The 14,792-nt window shown below is 32.6% G+C and overlaps 1 protein-coding gene across 4 annotated transcripts in view; it reads left to right on the forward strand.

Annotated features, from left to right (window-relative positions):
* Positions 1-14,792, forward strand: part of LOC119638525 (protein roadkill) — a 131,413-nt gene that overhangs the window by 108,862 nt on the left and 7,759 nt on the right. The window lies entirely within an intron of this gene.

The raw sequence follows: 14,792 nt of genomic DNA on the forward strand, positions 1-14,792 counted from the left end.
TTTTTTTTTTTTTTTTTTTTTTTTTTTTTTTTTTTTTAGCTTAATTGAATTGAACTAAATATCCTTTTTCTATTCGAACAAGTGAAAAGAAACACATTTTTCTCTATTCATGTAAAATGTTAACGAACTTAAAAGCCTATTTAATTTCTTTAAGAAATTTTAGGTCACAGCATTGCAAGCTCATGTGAATCAATATTAATTAAGGTAATTCCCACAACAATTATCTAAATATTAGTCCTTGGTTTTTGACCTTGATTTCTGGTCAAAAATTAAAGCCGCGAATTTACGATTCCCGCTACATTATGGCTAAGACCTTACGGGGCAAGTAGATTCCAGGGCGAACATATCAACAGCTTTTAATTAAAATTACCTTGCGTATGTGTAACTAACTGAGGTATGTAAGCAAATTGGTTTTAGATTCCGCGTTAGGACTTTTCCTAGCTATTGAGGAATTGAAATATTTTCAAACTTTACCTTAAAGATAGGTGAGCTCTCTCTGCTTTCATTTCGCTTTTCACAACCTGCAGACAGACATAGGAATGATTATGTTGAGCAATATGAATTTTGCAAAGACTAAGCTAGAACCATAGTACATCCCTACAGGATGTACTTTAGTTGCGGCTTTTATAAATCGAGTGGTAAGCAACAAGTTTGTGAGATTTTTTACATTTCAGTAATCGATATAACTATATATGTTTTTTTTTTTTTTTTTTTTTTTTTTTTTTTTTTTTTTTTTTTTTTTTGAGCTAAGCAGGCCTTCATTGAAATCTATTCTTCAAAGTTAAGAGTAATTTCTTGAATTTGATATATGGTTTCGGCTATTTTTGACGGCCGGGCTTTTTTTTTCTACATGAAGACTTTTGTAAATTCTCTTATTTAAGACTTGTATCCATTTTATGTTCTTCTTTAAGGACACAATATTGCTTCACTAAAAGTCAATTGTAGCGAGAACAGACAAGCCTGCCAGTATAATATCATATATAATTTTAATTGTGGATCGTTTATAATGATAACTCTTGCTCAGTATATCTGTCAACTTTTTTCACAACAACAACAAGCACAAGTATTCTGAAGTATTATAAATTTAACATTGACAGTTCTTCTTCATTTACATATATACTGTGTCATGATATTTCCCCAAGGAAGAAAACAAAAATTCAGAAAATTGTCTATTGATACTCAAAGCATATGGCGTAGGTTTACATTGAGTAGACGGGCTCCAAGGCTTTCCTCACATTCTTTTTCTTCTTTCTTCTTTCTTTCTTCTGCAAACTGCATAGGTTTATATAAGGAATATTAAATTGTCTCCATGACTTTCTTATTATCTTTTTTTTCTTCTCTTTTTCGTCTGCATACAGCTTAGGTTTATGTACGGAATATAATATTGACTAAACGCTCCCCAAAGCTTTTCTGGCTTTCTTTTTCTTCTTTCCTTGTTTTAGCCATGATCCCTGTTGTTGAAATTCCCGTATGACCGTTCTGCACAAATGTGCTTGAATTTCACTAATTCAGCGCTAAAATACCTTCTTTAAGACGTTGACTGTGGTAGACATGGCAGCATCTAAAACTTAGACTTCGAAAACCCCCCAAAGGAAAAACAGGCTAACAGGCTTACATCGTTTGATTTCGATGGCGGCCTGGTTCTGCTGTGGTTTTAAATTAAACCACCCGGAATTGAGTCACGCACTGCCGTATTGACATCTTATCTCTTTGACATACATAGTACAGAAAAATTGATATTCATGTCGCGATAGCGACCACTTATAGCTGTCAGCCCAACCGCATTTTCGAAGAAAATGGGTCGATGCCAAGACAAGAAGAAAAAGTAGGAAAGAAAACAGCCAAAGATTAAAATCTTTTTTAATTGAAAGCGGAATTCGGTTCAACTAAATTTTGACATTACATTTGTTGATCATACAACAAAAACTTTTTTCTTCCGCCTTTATCTACAATTCTCCTTAATTAACAACTTGTCATTGCGTATAAAGGATTTGCAAAATATAAAAAAAATAAAATAAAATGACAAAAAATGATTTACCGTTTGTTTGCTGGAAGGCAGCTTGAAAACACTTGGGTTTACTTGGCCACGAAAGCCTGAAATCTGTATAAACACTACACTAGACATCATTTCAGATAACCTAAGCAGAAGGAAGACGATATTGTTTGGTCTGTTGAAGTTAATATTATAATAAATCAAATATTGCCGGGAACAATGGATTTACTACAACAATGCTTTCCATTTTTTAGTTTTATTAAATTTTGAAAATCACCTTTTTCTCCACAAGTTTATACGGATCCTAACCCCAAAATAAGTTGCATGAGAAAATTCACTTCAGAATCTAATCCTACCTAACCACAAATAATTAACGTCATCGAGGCTATTCTTTACTAACGCTGTAAAGTTATGGAACTCATAACCACTCCATTCGGAAGGATTGTTAATCCGAGTAGATTTAAAGTGGCTATAAAAGCTTTTCATAATTGATGATAACATCGAAAACTTGACTTCATGTCTTATATTCTACGATATTGTTATGTTATGTTACTTACAACTCTACCTACCTACTGTTGTTCACTATTTTGCCAAAAAAGAGAGACTTTTCGTAGTCTTACACCAGCGCATTAATTATTAATCGTAGTAATGATTATTATTGTGTAACGAAATTGTCATTAATAATTCTTACTGTTAATTAATAAATTAAACTTAAATAAACAAATAAATAAAATAGATGATCAAGTAATATCAATATAATTAGAATATTATTGCCATGAATATTCGAGTTTTTCCTTCTTCTCTTGCCATATTTTAAATGAGAAACGATTTAGCAGATGCGATATACGATATCCCATGCTACAAACACGATTAAGATTTTATCATTACAACATGTCGTAAGGTTTTGTTGAAGAACGAATTGATTCAATCCATCAAGGAAATATCATTTGTTATTATGTAACATTTATACGATATAAGTTTAAATATACGATATTCAAACGTATTGTTATAAAGGGTGGAAACATTCATGTGTTTGTTGTAAGCCCTATTATATAATATTGTAAAAAGTAGCGTATTGTAATTTATTTCATATTATATATATATATATATATATATATTTGTCGTATCAATGCGAATCGACCTTATTAGAGTATTTCATTTACCCTCAACCTCATTCTAGCCGATGTGTATTTCTGCGCCTTTGTCCCTGTCGTGTAAAGTGATTTTACTATACATATATTATATATATAAATACTATAGTATATACATATATATATATATATATATATATATATATTATTAATAATAATTTCGGATGTTATTGGATTTTTCTGGGTCATGGTCTAAATTTTATTTTTTTTTTTTTTATTCTTCTTTCATTTTTAAAAAAAAAAAATTTATTTTTTTTTCTGTATTGTAATATATGTACGTACGTAACTTGGTATAGAAGCGGCAGCAGCAGCAGCAGCAGCAGCAGCAGCAGTGATAGTATTATTAAAGTAACGTGCCACTCTTTATACTAACACTAATAAATATATCTCTCACTTACGCTCGCCTAACGCTTGTTGTCATTGTATGTAACATATGCAAAAAAAAAAAAAAAAAAAAAAAAAGAAAGAAAGAAAAAAAGCCTTACCTACGATTACTCTGTAAATTCGTTGTTTCTTTATGTGTACAAATAAGCGCACATACACGTTATAGTTTAAAATTGTGTATCATACGAGAATGTATTTGTGCGTGAATATAGACGACTTATAATGTTTTTCCTCTGCGAGTAGACAGAGTTCCTTGATGGCTGACCTCAATATTTTTTTTTAATTTTTTTTTTTTTATAATTTTTTTTTTTTTTTTTTTATGAACGAACTGATGATGTTGATGATGATGTTGAATTGTGTCAAATTGTAAATGTTGTTGAGAAGCAGCAGCGAGATTTTTGCCTTATTTGTTATTGTTGTTGTTGCATGTCTAGAGATGTAAATAAATGTTTATAGAGTAGCATATGCGTACCTTTAAGTGTATAATATGGTGTTTTAAAATACTTGAAATTAATTAACCTTTTGATCTAAACATTTCTATACGCATCGTACGATGCATATTTTGTTGTTGTTATTTGCAGTCACCATACATTCATTCTAGTTAAAGGAAAAAGCAAAATATAGAGAGTGCAAGAGACAGAGAGAGGGAGAGAGAGAGAGAGAGTGGGAGGATAGATATAAACCGTGGGAGAGGAGATGAAAGAAAGAGAATTTTTTTTCTTTTTGTGTATAGTGTGAATGAATGCAATGCAATGCCATAGAGTGAATGCCTTAAATGACCTTATTTCAACTTCCGCATAACGGTAAATTGATTTTGTATAAAATTTTAATGCACACATACACACAAACATTCCTACATAGAACCAATAGAGGTTATTTAGCACTTAGTGTAGAAAACGCTTGCATATGCTGCTGTTGTTGTTGTAGTAGTAGTACACACATCTAACTGAATTCAGTCAAATCCTTCATAACCAATCTAAAATTTATCGTGAATTTTTGTGGTTTAAAAAAACAACAATAACATATTTATTTATTTTTTTTTTTTTTTACTTTTCATTGACATTATTTAATAATAATAATAATAATGAAGCTTTTTTAGCTTTTTCTCTATGTATATGTTATCTTGTGTGTGTGTGTTTTTTTTTTTTCTATATCGTTATAATCTTGAGGGCCAATTTAATTTGTTACATTTTTGTTACATTATATGCACGCACATACACTCAAAGGCACACCCGTATGCATGTACATGTATATCATTTCGTTTGTATATATATATATATATATATATATATGTCAGCTTATAACTAAATAGGTCAATTATGCTAAATGTGTTCACTTTCTGAATTTAATATTCAGTTGTTCATTTCTTTGTGCATAAAAGTTACGTGTGTATGTATGTACATATGTATGCATGTTTAGACAAAGGTATGCACATGTTACTTAATAAAGGGAAACAATAAGCCGCGCTGCGCGTTATTGTGTGATGCCCTATTTCTGCAAATTAGGTTGCGTTGCTATTATTTTACCTACTAGGAATATGAAGCTTGTTACCGCAATATGAGCGATCAAGCCTTAAAAATATTGAGACTAAAATTTAAAAATTTGCTCATGTAACTTATCATTTCTTTACAATTCGCGCACACACTTGCATGGTGACATAAAAATTAAGATTTTCTTTTTTCTTCTTACAAAAAGCTTAATATATTTTCTAAGCCTTGAGCATCTTTTTCTATAGAAAATGAAGAAGCAGCAAAGCAAGCAAACAAAGTCATAGCTAATTTATTATTACAACTGTTCTACTTACAGTTAGATAACATTATTACACGGCTACATACATATATGTGTTTGCCTATGACGGATGTTCTTTTTATGCTCAATGCAAAAATTTGATAAATATCTTAGGCGATTTGTTTCATTCACCGAAAAAAAAAATTTTTGATAGAAAGCCTTGTTTTGTTGTTGTTGGCCGTTACTGCTATTATAGATACATATATATTTATTTTAAAAAAATCACTGAAGTTTACTTCCGCTCGATTATAAAGTTAAATATAAACTAAATATATATAATGTACATATATATGTAATAAATAACAATAGCAACAATAATCGAGAAACCACAAAAAACGTGTCTGACAGAGAAAATCGCAACGACAACAACACAGCGACAACAACAAAATGTGAAACAAACATGTAAGGAAATATGCATGTGGCTGTTTGTTATTGTTGTTGACGACGAGGATTTAATTACTTGAAAATATTTGCAAAATAAAAAAAAAAAAAGAAAAAAAACCAAAAAAAAATGGGGAAAAAAGAAATCGTTTTTTAAATGGCAGAAAGGAAACTTACTTTACGTTTAGTTTACACTTCAGTGCGGACCTTAATTGAAATTTTTTTCGTCTCGTTTCTGCTTGATTTTCTTTCTTTTTTTTTTCTTTTTTTTTTTTTTAATTTCTCAAGAGGGCTTTGCATCAAAACGCGATACGCGTGTTACTTGCTACGCTTTGTTTAATATTTTGGTTTCTCTTCGATTCAGTTTCATGCAACTTCCTGCAAAGACTGACCAGAAAAAGATTGCTTATAGACGTTTCAGTTGTCGGTGGTTAATGCATTAACAATAATAAAGAAATTACTTTTAATGGGATACAATTGGTAAACATAAAGGGCTTACATTGGAAATCAAGAAAATAGACTCTTTTTCTATAAACAACGACAAACTACATCTATAACTTATCTATGTATCACCGTTTGTATGTATGTATGTATGTATGCATATATGTGTGCGTGTGTGTGTGTGTGTACTGAAAGATGACAAACATGCCCCACCAGCGCTAAAAATTTCAATCAAACAAATCGTTCCCCCGACCGTTGTGTTCACTTTATTCGTGTTTTTGAAGAGGAGCTTGCAAGTGTGAAAAGTGGGCAAAGTGCATGCTCAAATCGCCACCTGGCGACCTAAAGCAAAAGAGGATTCATTTTTTTTGATATGACCAATCGCTCAGAGAATGTCCTTTATACGGTCAGATGAAGAGAGAAAGAAAGAAAGTGAGGGAGAGCGATATGAGAGTTACCTTCTAGCCTAGTGGGTGTGTACCTAATGTCGGAGATAATATCACACTATCGATCTGTGTCACGGCAGGCTATCTCCAAGTTGCTCGTAAGGAAAGAGGAGGGGGTGTAATCATGTTTGTCGGATACACCGCAGACAGTTGTTATTAAAAACAATACAACTGTCGTCAATACCCTAAGGAAGAAGAACAAAGTAGCCAAAGCTTATTCAACTAATCGGGTGCGCATAATGTTATGCTCAATGCCAGCTTGTATGCTGCCCCACCTGTGGGCTCGGGTCGCCTAAAGTTTTTCTAGGTATACTCTTATACGGGCAATACGGTGCACGCCGAAAACAGCGCGGAGAGACAAAAAATGACGGGGAGTGGCCGTGTAGTGAATGTTTGTTTACGTAAGCCTTCCTACGTAAGCCTTAACATATCCTGTATCACAAGTGATATAGGTTTTAAAAATCTTGATTATTTTTCATGGTTGCAGAAATTCATACAGCAGGCCCGCCAGCGAAAACTTTGAAAACCCAAATGAAGCCTTTTGAGCTTTTGAAATATATATATATATATATAAACCCAACTTTAAATGATATGTGCTGCCCCTAGATAAGAGAGGGAGAGACAGTGGGAGAATGTTTTGCCGAAACTTTTCTTTGAGTTTTTGTTTACCATTTATTTTGCGGTAATCTTGAAAATATCTTTCCTTCTAATCAAATTTCCCGCTTCCCTTCCGCTGCGCATAAAATAAGTTTTTATTCCATTTCTTCTTCTTACTTTAGAAGAATACATTTAAAATTCATATAAAATCGGTTTATATTACATCTCTGGGCGGCCTTCAGTATTAAATTAAAATAAATATAAAAAAAGAAGAAGAAGAATATTTAGTGATAAATCTAAAGCTGAAAGTTCCTCGACAGTCCTTGAAACCATACAATGTATACAAGTAACATACCCTCTGAATGTAGAGCGAGAGGGAGAGAGAGAAACGTAATCGCAGAGAAAACCGCAAAAATTTCCTATGCTTTGTGTATCAATACAAAGTATGTGGAACTGCATGTGAAAACCTCAGAAAAAGAAATAAGCGAATAAAATTTATATTTTATGTAGATACACATGTGGTTTTAAGCAGAACCTTGTTTAAAAGTAACATATGTTAAAAGAAAAAGAAAAATAAAAAACACGACATCGTTTAAACATGTACATGTAAAGCTATAAAATTTCCCTTCAGTTGATCATACCATGCATGCATATACATATATGTATGCGCCTATAACTTTTATACTAACCAACGAAGAGTATATAAATTTTCTTATCCGGGTTACAAAAGCTGAAATTACGCATGGAAATCACAAAGGTGGAGAGAGGCGGTACTTTCTCTAAGTAAACCTTAATATATCCTTATAAGCGATAGAAAGTTGAAAGTGAACAAACATTGCACTAACAGTGTAAAAGTCAATTGTGCGCAAAAAAACAAAAAAAATGCAAAAAAGTTCTTGAGAAATATAACGGTTTTCAGTCATCACTATCCCTAAGTAAATACTTTATGCAATCGTTGCCAGCAAATATTTGATAAAACTTTCCATATCATGAACAAATCGGGAGAGTGATTCAATAATAATCGGAGCAATGAGTCGATTACCTTCTTGTATAATTTATAATCATAGACTTCTCAACCATTGCAGCGTTTTTCAAGTCGAAGCAATGATCACTTTCCCGTTTACATATACATTTTCGATTGTCCGTCCCAAAGAGATGACGAGATGACAAGACGGAGAGATGGACAGACACCTAAAAAGAGAGTTATTGCCCGTAACCTGGGAAGTGTATGCTTGATCCGGAAGCTTCCAGACTACCGTGGACAGTCAAACGCCTAATATCTCACTGCTCCAATTATGCATTTTCCTTACTGCCGATGAAATCTTGTTCAGCGTAATTATATCACTCAGATAGTTTTCTTATTAAAAAAGTTCTTTCCACGATAGCTCACAATAATTGATCGAGAGAAGTTCCCAATAAACGGTGTAAAGGCTAATGTCTCTGATAGGACTATTCACTTACCGTGGGCTTGACAGAATGATAGATAGAGATAATGAGAGAGAGAGAGAGGGAGAGAGTATATTTATCTAAGGCTGATGTTGAATATAACAGTTCCATCTTAAAGAATGGCGAAGTAATTAAGAAGTGCGGCTATTCAATTCCCATTGTGGCAGACCATACCGAATAATTAGAGGTAATAATAGGCCTCAACCCTCGCTAGAGCGGGGCTAATTAGCCGTGTACTTAAAAAAAACCTGCTCACCCTAGCCGTAGTTGAGGCCGTAGCTTATAGAGATTGTCTAACTCTGTAATTCACACATAAATAACCCGAATGTCAGCGGACATCGTGCGAATGTGTTTCCGTACAGGTACTCACGGTAAAGGCAAAAGACATATCTGTAATAGACCGTAACTTAGTTGCGGTTGGTGGGTGGCCCCAGCTGGAATGGGCGTTCATCTACTAATTTGCGGCCACCAGCTATTTCTCTCCTTTCACTTCTTTCTGATCATATAGGGAAAGTCCCCTGAATGAGTGACTGACCGTTGATTACAATTATATTTTAATAATCCATAACAGAAATTATAAGCCAAAATAAAAAAGGGGAAGATTATAGCTACAAGGTTTTTGAGCCTCTTATAGATTACGTATAATTGTTAATTATATAAATGCTTTTGCCAGAGTAAATAAGTATAAGAAGATATATTATTTCAAAAATTCAAATATAATTTTGACACTATAGTCGAACGCAGCCCACCATAAGAGACACTTTACCACTTCGTTTAATGTAATTACTCATATAAAGACATTTCAACATAAGGTGTTATGAGAGAAGTGCGTCCGATCCGAATCAATTTCAATAACGTTCAACCTTGAACCAAAACATGTCGGTGTACCATATTGCGTCAAAGCAAGTTGTAGGCTGAGCACAAGAAAACAAGACGGACGGACGGACGGACAAGCTTCGTTTCAATTCGATTGAGAAAGTGACTCTGATCGGCATAATAAAAAAGGGTCGGTCTATGTCGCGTCCTTCTGGGTGTTGCATACAATCGTACAAACTTGATACACTCGCGTACCGCAAGTGGCGATATATAAAGAGAACAGTATTCTAAACATCCAACGTATTCGTCTTTATAAAATAAATCTATGGTATATGGTTTCAGTTGATCGGTACTATGGAGATCGGTTAATATAAGGGCTTCGGCGGCGGTTTCTACCGAAAGGTTAACGCATACCTTACAACCAACCTGCTCTACAACAATAAAGGGAAGTAGAAAAAAACGAAAACAGAACAACTGCTTCCACTTTCTATCGAACTAATATTGTTTTTCGGGTGCCAGAGATTCGACTTAAGGCGCGCATGCATACTTTTTTTTTTTTTTTTTTTTGAAAAATTTTCTGCTCTATTTTCTTTTGTAACCTATAATTTGGTGAAAATTATGTATTTTTCAAGCAAAAAACCGCTCTTAATAAACATATGTAGGTGTTTATGTGTTTACTTGTGTGCAGATTTGTGAGTGACGGAAGTGACAAAAAATATTATGTAAGAGAATATAACCTAAATTTCCCTTTAAAAACTCACTCTACTATTACCTCAACCGTTAATGGAAATGTATGAGGAAACCGCAGTGCAGCAAGAAAAAAATAAAAAAAAGTTATGAATATATGTAAATCAAGTAATCAACCAACCAACCATTAACTTTACCCAAAAAAAAAAAAAAAGTGATTTTTAGATACATTTACATAATCCTCACGTGAAAGCCTAACAATTATCATTAAACAAAAGTAAGATGTGTTATGTGATGAAACTATGTATTATGTGGTGCGCACACACATTCGTATACTCATATCTGTATATGTGTGGTCGTGTGTGTATATATAAGCAAAATTTTTATCACTTTTTTTAAACAAATGAAAGTTTTTTTGTTTTTTTTTTTTCGTACGAACAGTTATTACAAAAAAACAAAAATTTGAATAACAAAAAAAAGTTAATTTGGATTTTCAAACTTAATTATTATTATAATGCAAGAGATTACATAAAATGCAAATGAGATTTAATTTACACAAGAGTATGAGGTGAGATAAACGTTTTAAAAAAACTTTATTGAAGAAATTATTGAAATTTTATTTATCCGCGAACTAGTCTTTGCTAATATCTCTGCTGAAAACCGTTGGCTTTCCTTAGCAGAAGGATAAGAAATTCATGAATTTTTAAATGTTTTCACAGGATTTCATTACCATTCAGAATCTTACTCAGATAAAGAGAAGAAAATTTCTCACTTTTCTCACTAAACTGGATCCATTATCAAGGCTGCTTTGTAGAAATTTTCATACATTTTTGTGAAAAGTTTTGCTTACGCTCGCTCGCAGAATTGCATTTGCAGTTTTTAGTAGCAAAAAAAACTTTGTGTCGTCACACTTTTCTTATGTGGATCTCTTATAAAACTTTAATCTTTTCGGAAGGAGTTGGCCAGATCAAGGACGCACTTCTCGGAACTTGCAGCAAAGCTTAATATTTGAAATTCGAATGTCTCAAGTGAAGATATTCCGATAAAGTTCAACATCGTAGCAAATTAATGAAAGGCGTAAGAACATTAAGGGGGACATAGGTGATTTATCGAATATTCAAAGCATAAAAGTTGTGATAAGAAAATTTCCGCCTGCAATGTTTTCCGAATTGAAAATAACTACAAGATTTTACTTTTATATCAGGATTGAACACATGTGCACAAACAAGATCATTGATCGTAGGAAAACGGGCTTTATCTCATAATAATAACCTTCGCCGCGCGTCCTTGATTTTTTCCTATCTCCACTTCATTTCTTTTTACTTTGCGTTGGATAAGTAAAAAAGTTAGCATCCTCAGAAAAAAAAAATGCACAACAGTCCTAAAAAAAAAATTATTTTATTGTCTTAAGAAGTAAGTTCGATTAGGCGACATAGGCAACCTTGCAAAAGCTCTCTTCTCCCCTTTCTTTAGATCTCCTAAGTATCAAATGATACGTCGTCCTAATTAATGTTAAACTTTCGAAAACTGTAAAAACTTTCTTACATAAATCCAATCCAATTATTTCATTTATACGCATATTCACAACGAATTAATTCTTATTAGGGTTCATATTTTTTTCGAGTACCAGCTAAACACTAAATGATTCGCTTCTATATTTTCACATGCGAATGTAAAACTCATACACATTTTGCTTTTACTTTATCGATGCACCACCAGACATCATTTCTCTTTTTTTCTCCCAATTTTTCTGCTATTACCACAAATTATCAATAGAAGAGAAATAAGAGATATATATAAAGAAAAATGAAAGACAGAGAGAAAGGAAACAAAACTTGCGATCATATGATTTGTGTAAATTTCAAAAACACTTAGAGAGAGAGAGAGCGAGAGAGGGGATGCTACGTTCATTGTATGATGTGTGGCTCTGTGTATATCCGCGTATGTGTGTATGTGTGTTGTGTGTTAACATTAAATGGTGTAAACCTACATATTATAACATGAGTTTCATCTGTCAATTACCGTGAGAAAGAGAGAGAGAGAGAGGGTGAGAAAGAGTACACAGCGTAGTATTATCTATCTTTGTGTAAATGTGCTTTGCATTAGATGGTATGCATTTCTTATAGATATGGCTTTTTTTTTCTTTTTTTTTTGTTTTTTTTTTAATTAAGTAAAAGTTTGTTATGGTTTGTTAATTTTTGTGTTTTCTGTTTATGCACACCTTTTGAGGTGCTATTTATTTGCTTTTATTGTTTTAAGTTTTCTCGTCACTTTCTACACAAAAAAAAAAAAGCAATGGTCATTAAATGACGAAAAAAAAAAAAGAGTATTTCATTTCCCTCTGTATAGAAAGTGAAAGAAAGAAATCGATAATTATTATGATATGCAAATAGACATGCTTTGCTATAAACTTAATTCGTTTCGAAATGAAATTTTCAATAGAAGAAAGAACAAAAAAAAAAAAAAATGGAAACATTTTTTCCCCCAATTTATATATGTACGTAAATATGACGGCAAAGTAAACTCTTTTAAGCGCATCTTCGCTCATTATACTTCGTAGTTTTTTTAAATAATAATTTTTTAGGGCCTATGCTCTGGCAGTAGCCAGCACACTTTTTTCGCAGTATAATTTATGATTCAAGTTTGCAGGGGAGGGGCATCATTAAAATGCAATTATTAAAAAATGAAGAATTTTTACTTCTAACAATTGCTTCGTGATCACCTTATTATGTCCTACACATCTTGTGGTACAAGCGCATATTAAGTTTGTGCGACATCTCGAAGGATTTGGGAAAGGCTCTTCATTATAAAAATCGATCCAGAGTCACTTTCTCAATCGAATTGAAACGTGTCTGTCCGACTGTCCGTCTTGGTTTCTTTTGATCAAACTACAGAACGTAGCTTATTTTACTTTTATTATGAAATTTAACTAACGTAACCTTATAAGCCGAAGTAGATTGGCACATAAAAACAAGTAAGAATAGTACAGTCGGGCAAGACCGAAAATTAAATATCCTACATCATCATATTCTCTAACACAATTCTTATTTTTGTATCAATTTCCATCACCACATATTAAAACTTAGACTTTTCTGCTCTGCAAAGGATCAATTTTCGCGAAAATCCTTAATAGGGTACAATCCAAAGCAAACGGTCAACACACATCACTGAACCAAACCTCATAAAATTATCTCAAAAATTGCGACCTGTAACTTGAACACAAATTTACATAAACAGACATCCGACGGACAGACGAGCTTAGATGAATTGAGATAATGATTCTGAACAAAAGATGGGTCTATTTTAAGCTCTATTGCGTGTTACATACGTTCGAACTAAATTAATATATCCTGTACCACAAATGGTGTAGGGTATAATAAGTCGTATAATGTTTATTACGACTATACTCTTACCAAAAACATTTTTTTAAAAAAACAAATCACTGAGCTCGTTTAGAAGTAGATAATGACTATTATTTTTTTTTTTTTTTTTGTTTTTGCCACAAACTGCAAGAGATGCGAGGAAAAAGCGTAGGCTTCAAAAAGCCGTTCTATACTTTCTCTGAAAGATTACTTGTTGTCACTTTACTGGGAATGCCTCAAAACGTCATATATTGTGTGTGCACTAGACTTGAATTCGACTTTCCTCTAACTTATTCGTTGAACCCAATCAGTCCTCTTTTAAAAAACCAATCGAAAAGCCTTTGCAATACTACTTTATCCTTACACCGAGTTAATCGTTTTTAACAAAGACTGTTTTGATTTTTAAAGTGGAAATCAATCTGCATTTGCCAATGTTTATACATGAAAGCTTAACTGATGCAAATAAGAAAAAAAATCTCTTAAAAATCTCTTATATGTAATTCATTAAAAGAGAAAATCTGTGTAAAGAGTTTAGGCAATGCATTTATGTTATGATCTCTCTGCTATAAAACAAAAGAAGAAAACCAACCAAATTTCTCTGAATAATTTTTTTCTCCACAAATTGTATTTGCTTTATGAGAGATTCGCTTGCTTTATAAATGCTCTACTTGCATATGAATATACATGCATCTATGTACGTGTGTGTATTAGAGTCAATTGCCTTTAATCACAACGACTAAGTTTCCATTCAATGAAAGTGTAATGAACACGATTTTTATAAAAATTAACGAATTTTTATTTCTCTTCTATTGTTGTTGCGCTTGCTGCTGCTGGTGAAGAAAAAGTATTAAATAAAATGTTTTTTATATTAATATGTGAATGAGGACAATTTCCCCCTTTTACGTATATTTATATATATATATATATATATATCGTTTTCTCTAACCAAACAGAAAAAAAAAAAAAAAAAAAAAAGGAAATTTAATTTTATTTTTCGGTAATGGCTTTTATTTCCTCCTCCGGTTACTGCTCATTTAGATGAGTGAAAATCCTTTGCATTTTTAACTGTGTAACCGTGTGAGTGCATGCGTGTGTATATAAGTTGTTTAACTTTCGTTAAATTTTGAACATTTTCACTTTCGTCGCAACATGCACATGCAAACACTCACATATAAGCTCGCGCGCGCGCGCTCACGCTCGCACGCACACAGCAATACATCCAAGCTTAAGCGTAAATGAAGTTTGTTGCATTATTTTAGTTGCTATAGTTGTTGCTTTCAATAAAAGTGTTTTTCCCCAT

The sequence above is a fragment of the Glossina fuscipes genome, unplaced genomic scaffold (genome assembly GCF_014805625.2).
Source record: "Glossina fuscipes isolate IAEA_lab_2018 unplaced genomic scaffold, Yale_Gfus_2 90, whole genome shotgun sequence".
Lineage (NCBI taxonomy): Eukaryota > Metazoa > Arthropoda > Insecta > Diptera > Glossinidae > Glossina > Glossina fuscipes.